The sequence below is a fragment of the Propithecus coquereli genome, unplaced genomic scaffold (assembly GCF_000956105.1).
Source record: "Propithecus coquereli isolate 6110/MARCELLA unplaced genomic scaffold, Pcoq_1.0 Scaffold381, whole genome shotgun sequence".
Classification (NCBI taxonomy): Eukaryota; Metazoa; Chordata; class Mammalia; order Primates; family Indriidae; genus Propithecus; species Propithecus coquereli.
In genome coordinates this window covers 593,224-606,562 of record NW_012149519.1, presented here as the reverse complement: position 1 = coordinate 606,562, position 13,339 = coordinate 593,224, and the positions used below count along the sequence as shown (strand labels likewise).

General features: G+C 39.4%; 1 pseudogene; it reads right to left on the bottom strand.

Annotated features, from left to right (window-relative positions):
- LOC105816673 overlaps positions 1 to 13,339 on the bottom strand; it is a 120,912-nt pseudogene that overhangs the window by 107,116 nt on the left and 457 nt on the right.

The window sequence follows — 13,339 nt, the reverse complement described above, 5'->3', positions numbered from 1 at the left end:
GAGGGTAAGATAAGACATAAAAGTGAATGTTCTGCTTAACCAAATTCTAAGAGATCCAGTGTCAAGGGTAAATGTACACTATTTAAAAATCCTAGAAAATCTATAACATGATGGCATACTTCTTTGGAAGGTCTTAATTAAGCCAATCTATTGTTCCTTCTGCAATTATGTTAGTTAATTATTTTCCCCTCCTTGTTTCTCCATTAGCTGTTGACATTATTAGACACTGGTTAAGTTTTTAGTTCTAACATTTATCATGCCATCAATTATGACTTCAAAGTACAGGAAAATCTCATTAATTTTAACCTCCATAAATTGAAATTTGTGATAATTTAGGCAAGATGTGTTTCAGTTACGTACATATTTCATCATACTGACTAGTCTTACTAGATCAGGCAAACTCTTCCTGATCCCAGGCAAGATTTCTTGGGGAGTACAGAGAGAGCCTCAAGCCTCCCTCTCGGGTCTCCCTTACCTCCTGCCTTTCCACGTGAACTGTCACTGTCAGAAATTTACCTTTGTAATGTAAGGATTTGCTATCAATCAACACAAAAACATCCCTAGGGAAGCTATCTCAACCAGAGGTTACCGTCTTGCCAAGAAGTTGGGTTTTGTTTGATCCATACAGTATTTAATTGTACGCGCATGCGCTCTCTCTCTCTCTCTCTCTCTCTCTCTCTTTTTCTCTCTTTCTCTCTCTCTCTCTCTCTCTCACACACACACACACACAGCCAGAATTTGAAAGCATAGAATTAGAAAGAATTAGATTAAACATATACTTTTCAGTTCACCATAGTCTGCACTATTCTTATATCTGGATACTTCATATGTTTGAGTTCGCTACTTCTTTGTTAAGATAATCTTACAAAACCATTTCATTCAGCGATTTGTGGAATAGTATTTCCTATTAGAAATGCTCAGTGTCTCATATTTTCTGCTGCTTTGCTTATGTCTATTAACATTTCACGACACAGCCTGGTTCCTTAATTAAACTTTAACTCCCTGAGGACAGGGAGAGGTCGTAAATAATTTTATATCTTCCACAGTGCCTAGTGGAATGCTTTTGGTCTAGGTGCTCCATGACTGCTAAATGATTGGCTAATATATAACTGAGGGTAAATAAAGATCCTACCATCAGAAAGAATGTTACTATTCACATTATGCTTTGAAGTTCGCAAAGTGTATGGATTATGTCATTTGATATTTCAGTCCTCCCCTCCCGACCCCCAACCGGAAGGGCAGTGGGAGCAGGGAACAGAGCACTAACACCCTGGGTCCTGAGAAGAGAGGTAGAAATCAGAATAGATAAGTATACATATGCTTATTCAAGTACATTTCACCATTGGTGCTTTCACCTTGATCTTGAGTTTTAAGATCCAAATGTCTAATTACTGGTGCTTTATGAGAGGCAGCATAACTGAGGACGTAGATAACACTGCTGTCCAACAACACGGCTCCACTCTGTCTCGAAAGGATTGCACTTCTCTGCCTCCACGAAGCTGGGCTTGGCCGTGGGACTAGTTCTGAAGGATGGGTTGTGGGCAGGAGTGAGATGTATCACTTTCAGGCCCCAAAATTTAATTACCAGTTTAAGAAATGTCATCCTCTCCTTCCTTACTGCTGCTGTCTTGGTACCACATGTTGCAGTGAAAGTGACATAAGATATAACAGAGTCTGTTTTGTCGGCACATGGAGAACTATGTCTCTAAGGGTTTCTTGAATCTGCAGTGGATTTTGAGAGAGCAAGTTGTAATCTTTTGTTCTGTTAAGCCGTTGTGGTTTGGGGGCTCTTTACCGCGGCATAACTTTGACTCTCCTGACTAACACAGCTATTGGTACTAGTGCCTGTCCATGCCCCAGGAGCCTTTGCTGATGTATTAACAGTGTGGTTGCTAAGAGTGTGGTCCTAGAGCCAGATTGCCTGTGTCCATATCCAAACAGCATTGCTACTTGAGCAAGTTCTTTGACTACTCTGTTCTTCAGTTTCCTTATCAATACAATGGGATAATAATAGCACTTACCTCACAGTGTCATTGTGTGGATGGATAAATTAATTCATCAAAGCACAAAGAATAGCGCCTTAGAACAGTGCTCAACGAAAGACAGCTATTAGTAACATTATTATTATTAGAAAACTTCCTGTGATGATAATTAAACTTACTGCATTAAGTTTCTTATCAACAAACCTGCTCTTTCTGTGTCCTCTTAGTGCCATTGAAACACTTTGGTTTGTCATGATTAAAAAAATGTGGAATCTTTTTATGATGCTCCGTCACCACACATATTCAGCTGGTTGATGTATTCCGGCAATTTTACTCTGACAATATAAATAAATAAACACAACTATTCGTAATTTCTCTAAAGTATATTCCCTCTTCTCTTTTCTCATTGCCACTGCCATAATTAATTACCACTTTCCTAGAGCACCAGCCTCCTAATTTGTCTGCCTGCATCCAATATTTGGAAGGCACCAATCATGATAGTAGAAAGAGCACATATTTTTGTTGTGCAGACTGACCTTGAACCCTGTTCTATCTCTTGCCAGCTGTGGGATTTGGGGAAAGTAACTTAATCTCCCCATGTTCTTTTCTTCATCAGTACAAGGGGATACTAATATTTACTTTATGGGATTGTTGATAGGCTATACGAGGTAATCAAGGTAAGGCACTTAGCACATAGTAGGGACTCAATCATTCTTGCTTTGATTCCTTTTCTCTCCATTGAATTTGGCCCAGATCATTGCCTGTATTATTTTACAAAAGTTAAGCCAGATCAAATTCCTTCCCTCCTCCAGAACCATAGGTTATAAAATAAAACACAGATTTCTTAGCATAAAATTCAATAGCCTCCAGAACCTTCCCCGATGCTCTTCCTCCATTATCCCATCTCTTTTTATTACTTGAAAGTGCCTCTAAATTTCTACCCATGCTTCTCCTTCAGCTTGGAATGATCTAAGTCCTGCTCCTGCTATCAAAAGTCTTACTCCTTCTAAGTTCAGAAGTAGTATCGCATTCTCTGAGATGCAAGATTTCCTTCATCACTCTGTGTATTAGTTAGCTATTGCCATAAACTACTCCACAATAAACCACCCTAAGACTCAGTGGCTTAAAATACCAATATTTATTCTTGCAGATATATAGGTTGGCTGGACATTGTCGTAAGTAAGCTAGGCTTAGTGGGGGTGAGTCAGCTTTGCTCTGCGTGGCCTTCCTTCCTAGGAGAAGCAGGCTAGGCTAGACATGCTCTCCTCATGGCAGAGGCAAAGGTGTGGGAGCTCAAGCAGAAATACGCAGGTTCCTTGAGACCTGGATGTGGAAGTGGCACTCCATCAATTCTGCCTCATTCTGTTGGTTAAATCAAATTGCCCAACCCAAAGTCAAGGTGTAGGGAAGTGTGCCCCTGCAGAGTTGTGTGGCAAAGGGTGTGATTATATGAAGAGATGAAGAATTGAGGCCAATAAAGCAATCTTTCACACTCTAGTTGGAATGAATGTGTCTTTCTTCTGTCTGGGGTCTTAGAATTTTACTTCTGTCTTTACGACAGGCATTAAATAGCTCTGCATTTTATTGCTTCTTTGTTTACATATTGGCTTCTTTCTTTATGCTATGGTCTGAATATTTGTGTCCCCCCCACAAATTTCACATGTTGAAATTCTAATCCCCAAGGTGCTCGTATCAGGAGGTGGGGCTTTTTGCAGGTGATTAGGTCATGGAGCACAGCCCTCATGAATGGGATTCATACATGTATAAAAGAGTCCTGAGAAAGACCCTCGCTCTTTCCACCACGCCGGGACACAACTAGAAGATGTCATCTGTGAACCAGAAAGCTGGCCCACACAGAGACTAAATCTGCTGGTGCATTGAACTTGGACTTCCCAGCCTCCAAATAAATTTCTGTTGTTTATAAGCTACCTAGCTTATGGTATTTTGTTATAGCAGTCTGAATGGACTAAGACAGGGATGTGTTTTACTTGTTTTTATTTTTCTAACAATACTTAGCAATCTGCTTCACACACATTTAGTACTCAGTTAACACTTTTTGAATTAGTATTTTTGAATTCAGAGTAAACCAGCTAACTAACTCAGAGATGTATTTCAGCATTTTGTAAAAAGAAATTTGGAAAATATTTTTGTTCGAAGAAGAAATTCATAAATTTCTACTAAATAGAGGTTAAAGAACTTTTCTCTACAGAGTTACTAAATTATATATGAATCAGTGCACACAGCAATCCACCAATGGGTAGAAGAAAAAATTTGCAAAGAAGAAAATTTGGAAGGGTTCATGAAACACATTAGTAAAAATGAATGAAGTGGAAGGGGTCTTTGTATTTGTAAGATGTGAGAGAATATTCGTTTTGAAGTTTTTAAAAAGGGCATAATAATTTTTACAAGTTAAGAATAAGCGCCAGTCAGCCACGGTGGCTCACGCCTATAATCCCACCATTTTGGGAGACCAAGGTGGGAGGATCATTTGAGTCCAGGAGTTGAAGACCAGCCTGAGCGAGAGCCAGACTCTGTCTCTACAAAAAATAGAAAAATTAGCCAGGCATGGTGGTGCATGCCTGTCGTCCCAACTACTTGGGAGGCTGAGGCAGGAGGATAGCTTGAGCCCAGGAGTTGGAGGTTGCAGTGAGCTAAGATCATGCCATTGTACTCTAGCCTGGGAGACAGAGCGAGACTCTGTCTCAAAAACAAAACAAAACAAAAAAGAATAAGTGCCTTGTGTGATTGTGTGTTGCCAAAGTCGTCAACAAAAAACCATTTATTAGCATTCATTGATAATCAATTATTGTACTAGAGGTTGTAAAATGGTGATTTCCAAATGCTGTCATTCCTTCAGTATTTATTAACTGGAATATTTATAAAGAAGGGTTTTCTTCCCTTCACCCACCATCCTTTGAGTATCCCTATGGACTAATGGATTCCTTTTTTATTCAATGTGTCACATCAATAATGGTAATTATTCTTTTAAGCTAAAATAGCATCAAATTTGGCCACTGGGAGACCTTTTATGCTGGATCCCATGTTCTTTTGCTATGTCCCCACTAGTCTTAGAGCACTTCCTTGCATTTGGGTCAAATAAGGTGTTTTGGGCCCAACTTTCACTTCCGTGACCCAGTGCTGGGGTCTGCCACTTCCCCAAGAATCCCTGTTTTTTTTTTAGTGGAAACAGTATTTAGAAACCAGGATCTGGTTGCTAGGCATGTTCATTGTTACTGGAATGTCATTGTTTTCAGGCCTCTTTAGTGGACAGAACTTAAATATATACAAAATTTCCTAGCTCTGACTGTAACTATACTAATACTACTGTACTAATACCACTACCAACAACAGAAATACTATCTGAAGTTTAAGATTTCTTTTTAATACTCATTGTCCTTAAGTTATTAGGAAACAGAGGTATGGGAACATGATCTCATATTATCATCCACAGATTACTTATTAATATTAAATAGAAAAAATTACCTTTATATTGAGAGATCTGGTGGATATCTCCAAATCAAAGGTCAATTTTAGTACCATCAATAATGGGACAGACCGGCGTTTCACAACTCCTGGTATGATGAGCCAGAGAAGTTTGCAATATCACCTTGCCAAAAATGTTTACCTTTAATCTAGTCATGAGGGAAAAACCTCAGAGAAATCCAGAAAATGAAATATTCTATAAGATAACCAGCCCAAACTATTAAAAAATGTTAATGTCAAGAAAGACAAAATGAGATGAAGAAACTATTTTAGATTAAAGGAGACTAAGGAGATGAATAACTAAATAGGATATGTGATAAAGGACATTAACGCCATTTATGGGACAGCTGTAAACTTTGGATATTAATTTAAGAATAATTACGATATATGTATATTTGAGGATATGGGGATAGGAAGAGTGCATGTGTGTGGCACATGAGAGTTGTTTTTTTTTGTTTTTTGGTGAAAGAGAGGCAAACTCTAATCTTCCACAGTGGGATGTCCAATGGTAATGAATGAATCGAAAAATGAAAAAATAGCAATGTGAGTGCCATTTTGAGTTTTGAGGGTAAATGCTAAAAATTTCAATTGAAAGGCCTGAAAGAAGCCTTCAGGAAGTGAGAAATGGCGGTGGGGAAGGGGGTCAGGGAGCTGCTGTTGAACTCCTTGATTATTTTAAACCTTTTGCTTCCGTAATTTTGAGAAAGCTAAAATCTAAACTTAAAAATAAACCTCAATTTGAAAACAAAATTTAAAATGAATACATTTTATGAAGAGCTACAGAAGAGAGGTAAATTGGGACCAGATAGTGAAGGAACCAGCGTGTCAAGGGACAGTTTGAACTAAATTCCATCACTGTTGGAAAGTTCAAGTAGGGTCATTATACTGCAGCTATTATAGAGGCAAAGAAAATCCTTCCTTAAATATTTATATATCTCATTCTTCAGGTTCTCTTACGAGAATTCATTCATTTATTCACTCGGACGCTGTTCTAGGTGTGGGAATGTTAACAGTGAACCTGTGGAGCTTACATGACAACCCTTCCCGGTGCGAGGCCTGGGTTAACAGTGTGGGTTAGAGACATGGGAGGAACAACCCCCCAGCACCTTAGAATTCTCCTCAGGCACTAGGGGTGTGTATGTGTGTGTGTGTGTGTGTGTGTGTGTGTGTGTGTGTGTATATGCATGCATATGTGCCCTAATGAAATCTAGTGTAATTCACACAATTTCACATTTATTTTGTGGCACCCCAGTTATCACCCACAAACGTCACACTCCCCTGCTACTCCATGTCCTCTCAACAGCCTGTCAAGGTCTCCCTGCAGGCTCTTCTTTTCCCTCAACACAGGTAGGAGACCCCTGAGATGTTTTGTCCTTATTTCTTTTAACTGGGATCCACAGAGTTCTCTTTGCTGCCAGTGGGGAAGAGTGCAGGGCGATGGGCCTAGAGGGGCCATATATCATTTCCAGAAGTGGTCACCATTAGTACAAGCTATGCTAGAACACAAAAGGACTCTGAAGGGGCGTGAGAAAGAGGTGGTATCTCCCTGGAGGGTGACGACAGGGTCTGCTCCAGGAGGAAAGACCCCCATAGAAGGAGACAGGTATTAAATGGAAAAAGAATATCGGGGCACTGGTACACGGCTCACGAAGAACAGCCTTAAAAAAATCAGAGAAGGGAATGAAGTGGCGAGGGAGCAGAGCATTAGTGAGAGGAGAGGTGTAAAATTGATCTCCATTTTGTTTTATCATTTACATCATTATCCGACTACCTCTGGTAATAAGATGCTTCAAAATGCCTTCAGATAGAGATAGAGTCTCTCATCCATATTGTAGTGAAAGAAATTAGGGTACATTTCTCAAGAAACTTGAATAATCTGAAAGTAAAACACCAGAAGAATGTGTCTTCCCTATATAATAATGTTGAGACTAGAGACAGTTTTTTCCAAAGTGTTTTGATGAGGGGGAAAAAAAAAGGATAACTTATTCAGATAGATAAAGTTAAGATTCTAAAGGATTTCTTTAAAAAAATTCAGCTGAGTCAGATACAGCACTGTTGTATCTTCACTATGTTGGAGGGGAAAAATACAATTACTAAGACAGTGCCAACGCTAACTGTGCCTAATAGGGGGTTATTTCCATTGAGGGTGTGTTCCTGAAGGAGTTGAGCAATGCTGGAAATAACAACATGCAAACTCTCCCCTTTCTCTAGTACAGAGAACACTCACTATCACATTGCATCTTATATTTCTTCCTTTCTAGAGTCAATCAGTCTTCTCTCTGAAACAGCGTTATCTAGTCCTTCTTTCTTGCCTCCCTTCTGGCCCATTTCATAACTTCAAAAAGAAAAGGGCAGATTTAGAGAAGGATGAAAGAAATAGTTCCCTGAGTATATAAGGTAAATGTCTATAAGTGTATGGTTACAATGTACACAACAGGCTCAATAAAATGCACTGGATAATGAATAATTTTCTCATTGTTGGAGAACGGACAGGTCTTCAGACAAGGGGATGAAGGGTGTTTAACTCTCCCTTTGAAAAAGGACTGCCCAAGTTGAAAAATTACTATTATTATGATAAGAACAAAATAGAGATTCTTTCAAAAGAGTAATGAGGGTAGGATCTTAGTATGCCGTGAGAGTGATTAAAATTGAATGCTCTCCCTATGTTTCCTGTACACTCCAAAAATTGCACGCAAAAGAAGATGGATTGGATTTAGCAGAAGGCATTAATATGCATGTTGTCAACTGAGCGTTTAACGAATTATTTTTTCAAAGATAAAAATCATTCGAATATTTTGTGTAGAAACCAGGAAGCTTGTTTTACATTAGGTAACGAACTGAGGCAGACTGACTTTGAAGCTAATAGAGCTTCGGATTCATAGCCCCCTCACTTGGGGCCCCTTCTAAGGCTATGGGAGAGACTCTAATTATGTGTCCGAATGTTTTAGTAAAATTTGCAAAAGTAGCGTATTTTAATTGTAACCATTTAAGATTGCTGTCTCTTTCCATTCTAACTTCCTGTCATAGTTCCCCTCACACTGGTGGTGAACATTTTTGAGATGAAACTAAGAGGAAGTTGAATGAGGAATACTTCAGTTTGGGTTTAGAGAGCTATACCTATGAGACTTGCAATTAGTTCCCTGTAGTTAGGTTACTGCTAGCTGTCCCGATGAAGGAAAGGCTTCCAGGTGTGATATGAAGGTGTCACAGGACATATGCTCTGTGGGTCATCTCCATATTCTAGTTGGAGAAAAAGCAGTTTCTCCCTTACCTCAAGTTGTTGATCACTTTGGTATTTTGTAACACTTTTTTTTCTCTTTCAGTTGTGTCTCACAAATGGAGTATTTTAAACACACATGATGAGTTCATATTTCTTTAAAGAGTTCTAGTTCTTTAAAGAATCTAAGAGTAATGTTTCTCATTAGAAAGCTGCTCAAGTCTTATAACATGAGTACCTCAACATTCAGGTTCTAAAATTTTTCATGGGCTGGAAGAGAAACTCAAACATAGGGATGTAAAAAAGCTTATTCAAAGAGTACATAAAGCTTGATTGTGCTACTTTAATTGCAATTTGGAAAGACATTTTGGGACATTTTATTAAAACAAGTGAGAAATTACAGACTTGTTTGGATATATACAAAGAATTCCTTCTTTTATTATCTATACTTAATTATTAAAGAATTAAGAGAAAACTCATAAAAATTAATGTAATATGAAACAGAAGAGATAAAGATGAGCACTGACATCAGTAAAAATTAATCTGATATCTAGGAGCAAATTGCAACTTTTCTCCCCAAATCATTCCAAAAGTAAAATTCTTTAAGAAAAAAAGAGGAATTTCGAATAGAAATAATGAGTAGGTTCCTGGATTGTTTGATAATCCAAATAATGAAAAGGAGTGAATCATATGAACGTATTGGGAAAAGATATAAATTTCTGGCTGGTTTGAGACACATACTGACATTAATGAAGATAATGTAGAACTTATAATACATTACTAACTAGTTAATGAGAGTCATCAATTCAAGGGATATTTAAGATTAGTCACTGTACAAGAAAACTTGAATCCTTGTAACCTTACATATTATATAAAAAAGAAATTTGATAAAAGTTTTTCCAAATTTTACTACAATCCTAAAAAAACGTACATGGCACTACTACTCATACGTAGGACATTTTTACAAATTATCTATAATAGAAACAATTTTCAAATGGCCATTTTGGAGAAAAAACTGGATTTTTAAAATTCTATTATCTCTGTAGAAAATGATACTTTAAATCATAATATGAAGAGGTGCTAAGAGAGTATGTAGTCAAAAAACGTCCAAAAACAAGTATTACAGAAGTGTCAAGCAGTTAACTAATAAACGTAATTATTTAAATGTTTTATTTTTGTTACATTTATAGGTATCAAAGAATTTTTAAATCATTGTGATTTATTTTCTCATTTTAAGTAAATACTCACTTTCACACCAAATTTTATATTCTTTCTCTTAAAGAGGGACCTCAAATTGTATAAGCTTCAGGCCCCACCCTTTGGTACTAGTGTTTGATCTGAAAAAATGTTGCCAGATAAATGTACCTTTTTTTTTTTTTTTTTTGCCAGGCAAGGCATGGGCTTTGCATCTGCTGATTGGGCCATGGACAAGAGTGTTTGCATCTCCTGGGAGTCTCTCTTGGGGTCAAGTGAACTGGCAGAATACCTCCAATAGTGTCATTTGCAGCCCTGGGTAAGAGCTTTTCCTCAATAAACAATGCTGTGAAATGTAATCCCACATTTTGTATTGTTAGAATTGCTTTCTGTGCTGTCTGACTTGACTTAAGAGTTAGGAAATGAATATTTGCAACATTAAGAAATGGTGTTTCAAATTCCATGTATCTGGGTGGTCCTTAAAATCCTTTTATTGAAAGGTCTGTGGTCCATGGAGGCAAAGGTTGTTTGTGAGAAGAGCAATTGTGTAACAAGGAGTCTGAGAAATAAGAAGAGAGGTCTTGGCCCCATTGCATGGGCGGTAGGCAGTGAATACCATGCACACGGGATACCACTTTCCACTTCACCATCTGCATGGTCCCTAGAATTAGCTATTCCAGAGTCAGAAAAACTGCTTGGGAAAGTGGTTTGAAATAGTCATTAAAACAACAATATTTATTGGACCCCTACTGCATGTCTGGAATTGAGTCAGGTACGGTGACTATATGGATAACCTAGATGGTGGTCTAGCCCCTTAAGGAGCTAAATAACTAACCAGGAAGACAGGAAATATGCATAAGAATACAATTTTAAGACTAACCTTATGAAATTTTCTTTTTATTATAGGTCAATCATAGTTATTTCATATGATTGGCAATTTCGTATGATTGAATATCAATAGTTTCATATGGTTCAACATGAATAGCTAGAAAGGTATTATTTTTCCTTTCAGTGGGCTAGTTCTTCATAATGCAAGACCAAACATCCAATTTGGTATGTTTAGTATTTCTGGCACCTGGATGATACATGCCAGAAGTATCACCCAGTCATTGTGATAAGTGATCAAGCAAACTCTTCCATACATTTCCAAATGCAGGGGGTGAGAGTTGGAGGAGAGTGGTGAGATGGCATCTCTCATTTTAAAATCCTTGAAATTGTTACAGAAATAAATTCAGGCTTGGTTGACCAAAACATGTCCCCAGAGGAGGTGGGACTTGAGCTGGAAACTGAAGGGGAGGGTGGACTTACTTAGGTAAAGGGAGTATGAGAGTTCATTCTTCCCTTTACACTTGCAAAAGTGAACAGTATGGAATGTAATCGCTGAGTTCACGTAGGGAGGAAAAGAAAACAGAAAAGAATAGTATAATTTTGGTGAAGGGGATTGGGAAGAGAAAGTGAGCTATGAGGTTAAAAAAAAAAAGTAGATTAAAGGTCAACCCATGAAGGAAGGTCATTGAGTGAGCTTAGATGCTATTCTGAAGATAATGGCCATTTGTGGAAGACTCAGGGAAGAATATTTCAGGAAAGATCCAATGGGCCCTTGCTTTCTGCATTCTATATTCCTCCTAGAATCCAAGTTCTAACAACTGGAAATCTGCACACAGAGGGGGTTGCGATGGCTGTTGTATACCAAGAGAGCACAGAAAATCTGGGGTGGTTCTGCAATTCTTCAAAGGGGTGAAAGATCAGCTCTAACCCTGCCTTAGAAAAACAGCAATAACCATTGCTTAGAAAGAATAATTTGCATGTGAACACACTGCACTTGTGTTTTAATGCAATGCTTATGTGTTTGTGTGTGTCTTCAAAATCTTAGATTCAAAGATTAACCCTAAGAAAAACCAGGAAACATAAAAGAATTACTGTAGTTCAGAAGTATTATGAATCCCGTCCAGTCTATAGAACAGCAAAACACATCTGCTGTCTTCTACATCAATCAAAGTTCCAAGCTACTAGGTGTATCCACTTCACACAGCCTTGTTTCTTGTGTGTTTGCAAGGCACACCTCAGGAATGTTGGTGGGAAGCCCATAATATAACCATTCTGAAAAAGCAGCACCACTGTAATAATCTAGATCTTTGAAAAGACAACGGATAAGTATAAAAATGATGCATATACAATAATATTAATATCAAAAATAAATAATACTATTAGTGGTGATAAGTGCTATGGAAATAGAAAACAGTTTAAGAGGAAGAGAAATGAATGGATGTTTGCCTTTTAAAAGAGGGTGGATTTGTAAATGTTAGGAAATCCAGTTTCATTTAGGGATTATTCACCTGTCTCATCATCTTCTCAAGGTCTTTAAATAACAGGATCAACTTTAAGGAAAAACAAACAAACTCCTCAAGCCTTCACTAGCAGTCAGAAAAGCACGTGTATAGCCTGTACTGTACAATTCAGCCATTAATTCCATTTGCCTCACTTTATTCTATATCGTTTTACCCCTCCGCCTTGGGTGCTCAAAATAGATCTTAAGCTCCTTGAAGGCAAGAGTCTGGACTCCAACTGCGCCCAGCACACAGAATGCACGTACGAAGGAAAGGCAGATTTATGAAAAATAAAGCCAGGGTCTTCGATTTCAAATTGCAGCTCCGCCTTTGAGACTCTTTCCGCAGCCAAGCGCGGCCGCCCACCGGGGGCACTGTCTCGCCCCCCACCCCACCCCCGAGCAGCCCTCCCTCCTTGCTGTTCCCCGCAGCGGCCAGGAGGAGGCGCCACGGACTCGGGTTAAGCCTTTCCCCCTTTCCTTCCCCCTTCCTACCCCACTTCCCCCAGCACATGACGTGGGAAGCTGCCTCCGCCAGAGTCTTAGCAATAGGAGTGAGGGGGTGAAGGGGTTTGGGGGTGGGGTGGGGTGGGGGGTGTGGAGAAAGAGGACACGCGCGCGCACGCCCCTCCCGGGAGCAGAAACATCTCCCCCAGCTTCGTGGGTTTCTCCTCCCACCAGAGCCAGTGTGTGAGAGGTAGGTAGGTGTGTGTGGGGGGGCACGTTTTCGAGTGTGAGATCCAGATCCAGACCAGGCAACCTGTGCTCTCCCCGCCCTCCCCCCGTCCCCGGTGATTAATACCGTTTTTTACTCTCCCCCTCCTCCCCTCCTCCTCTTCCTCTCCCGCTGCCGCGCGGTTGACTTGCACAGCCGGCCCCCGCCCGCTTCCCTTCCTCCGGCTCTGAGCATCACCAACTGGAATCTGGGCTCCTGTCTCTCCACCCCCCAGCTTTTTTTTTTTTTTTTGAGAAAGGAAGGTCCCCCCACCCCCTTTCAAAAACCACTTCCTTCGGCTTCTTCACCTCTAGGAAATCTCGGGGCTTCGCTCTATCGAAAGTGCTCGTCAGGGTGATTCTTGATCACCACAACCCCGAAGTGCTGGCGTCCGAATGCATATCCTTTGGCTTTGCAAAGAA